Here is a 3,125-nt window from a genome sequence, read left to right on the forward strand (position 1 = left end):
TCTTTAGATTCTCAAAATCTTTTGATGATATTATGTACGGTAGCCGATATCCCATTTCCCCCTATTCATAAGAAAGAAAACCTGCTGGAGTATGAATATAAACATAAACATCCACACACACGAGATCTCATATGAGAATAGTAGTGCAAATGACCCAGTGTTGATTATAATATTAATGCTATCAGCAAATGAGGTAAATGATGACATATGATACTATAATCCTCTGTGATAAAATGCAGATGGATGGTATAAGAGTGTGTGGTATTATAAAGTGTTGTTGTGCATGTGTAGTTTAAAAATGTATTTAAAACCTGAACAGGAGTAAAGCATTACTTCTGACAGAGGTTTGTTGCTTATTTTGAAACCACTGTGTAATCACTGGAGCTTATGCCTCAAAGCTATCCTCTTAAAATGTGATGAATAAGCCAGCTTCTTTCCTATCATTGCTTCTTGCTTCTTCTTCGTTTCCAATGAAGTAGAGAAAAAAACAGTTGCATAAATTGGCTTCCACAAGGGCAAAAAATGAGTTTTTTTCTTTTGCTTTCTTCTATTCCATCAGTGCACCGCATTTTCAGTCCTGACTGACTTCATGCAGCTATTTGTGTTTGGATATTCTGATCTAAATGGGAAGCCAGTGGTGAGCTGGGAGAAGTGAAATCTGGAACAGAAAACGTTTAGATGAATAATGTTGTTACAGCTATGGGCCACTGGAGGTCAGCAAGCAGTCACTGTTTGCAACACTGCAGGCTGGTTAACCTCATTTGAGGCCACACGTTCATCACTATATATTCAGTAAATACTTTAAGGCAAAACATCTGACAAGTGTTTGTCAGTCAAGACAAGATGAGCCGCCTTCCCTGATCTTCATGAATTAATACTTTAAGCCAAGCAAAGCTGCGTGTTCACACGTTCTGTTTTAACTGACAGGACCTCAAACTTTTATCCTGTTCTCCTTCAGAAGCTGAAAAGTCACATACAGCATTACATTTCACTGAAACAAACAAGCTGTTAGTCAAACTTGAACTGCAGTTTTTCCCACTCTGGTTGCCTGCGCACCCCGCAGCGATGCTATGCGTTAGCAGGGGGTCTGCTCCACATTTTGGGAACCAGTGTTCCAACTCGTTGGCCTTTTTCTGTTTACCGCTCAGTAATGTTTCACAGATTATTCACTCGTGCATGCAGAGGAACATTGTGAACAAATAAACAACAGTGATGTAGAAAAAAAAGAACACTAATATAAAAGTGCTTTCGCAGCACTTTTATATTGTTTTGGGAATCAAATCAAAATACCAGCTAGATAACCAAAAATGTTTTGTTGGCAATGAGGTCAGGTCAGATAAGGTCAGTGTGGACTGTGGTGTTCGCAGATGACATTGTGATCTGTAGTGAGAGCAGGGAGGAGGTATGGGAGGTCAGTAGAAGCAAGACAGAATACATGTATGTAAATGAGAAGGAGACAGGTGAAGGTAGATCACCTGGAGTCAACCATCTAAAGGAACAGACAGTGCACAAGAGGTGAAGAAGAAAAGTGGAGTCGGGGTGTAGTGTGTGGAGATGAGTGTCAGGGGTGATTTGTGGCAGAAGGATAGCAGCAAGCGTGAAAGAAAGCATTTACACGATGGTTGTGAGACCTGCCGTGATGTATGATTTGGAGATGGCAGAACTGAGAAAAACACAGGAGGCTGACCTGGAGATGTTAAAGTTTTCACTGGGAGTGATGAGAATGGACAAAAATAGAAATGAGTAGATTAGATCGACAGCTCAAGCTGAGCAATTTGGAGACGTGCATGTGCAGAGGAGGGGACTGTGGATGCATTGGACAAAGGGTACACACATTTAAATCTTTATTAAAAACACATTTATTCTCTTTGGCATTTGACTCGAGTGCAACATACTTCTGGACAATTTTATTTTATTTTATTTTATGTGTTGTGGATTTTATGTGTTGTGGATTTTACTGTAGTTTTTCTTGGGGCTATATACTTTTAATGTATAGCAGTTTGGTCAACGCTGTTGTTTTAAATCTTCTATATAAATACATTTGACCTTTGACCTTTGACAGGTCGCTAAATATTAAGCTGCCAGGTATGAAGACAGGAGGAAGACCATAGAGGTGATTCATGGATGTAGTGAAGGAGGACATACAGAGGGTTGCTATGACAGAGGAGGATGATAGGGGATAAAGTGAGATGGAGGCAGATGCTCTGCAGTGGCAACCTTTTAACTGAAACAAGAAGTTTCAAAAGAGAACATAAATGAATCTGTAAAGGGATTGTACATGTGATGTCCAAATATTATTAGTGTTATCTGACGCTATATCTGGAAATATTATACATTCATTAAATCAGATCATATAAATTTTGGCAGAGAAAATATTCCTGATTTGATCTGACCTTAACTAACCCTTTCAAAGATATTGTTTATGTAATTCAACCTTTCTGCCAGAAGAGGGAGCTCACTAGCAGCTTGTAGTCCTGACACATCTCTGCACTCAGTTTCTCACTCTAATGGGCTTGGAATGGGGCTAATAACAGCCCCATATTACTTGTAATTTCTTAGTGTCTTTGTCTAGCAGAAGTTTGTCATGTGGAGTGATATAAAAATGATTTGAATATAAAGAAATCCATGTGTCATGAGAGGTAACCGCATGCTGGATAGACTGCGAGAAAAGCAAGGAAACTTGTGGTTGACCTAGAATTAACAAATTATTAAACTAAATAATTAAACCAAATGTACATGCCGGTGATAGTATAACCAAACACAAAAGCAAGTTACATTCATTTCCTAGGATATCCATACATGTGTGCTCATGAATTAGTTGGAGAACTAATCAGTAAATCTATATATCTGCCGGGATTATTATTTATCATATATTAGACTGTGTGCAAAAAGCCATAAACCAGATATTTTCCACTCTTCTTTTTTCGTTCATAATTGCTTTTTTCCCAGGCTTCTATATCTTCGCCTCCCGGTGGAAACGGCGTTCTCTCTAATGCCTACACTTCCCAGAATGCCGCCTGGGCCCCGCCTTTTCCCTCCGCACACCGCTCTCGTCGAGTTTCTGTTTTGCTGTGATTTCACTCCTGCTTCTCTCAGCTATGTGATTTGGACACTCCTCGCCCTGC

Source organism: Copadichromis virginalis, linkage group LG5 (assembly GCF_057382275.1).
Source record: "Copadichromis virginalis isolate Kocher_CV1m ecotype Utaka linkage group LG5, C_Virginalis_male_GT1.1, whole genome shotgun sequence".
In the NCBI taxonomy this organism is placed as follows: Eukaryota; Metazoa; Chordata; class Actinopteri; order Cichliformes; family Cichlidae; genus Copadichromis; species Copadichromis virginalis.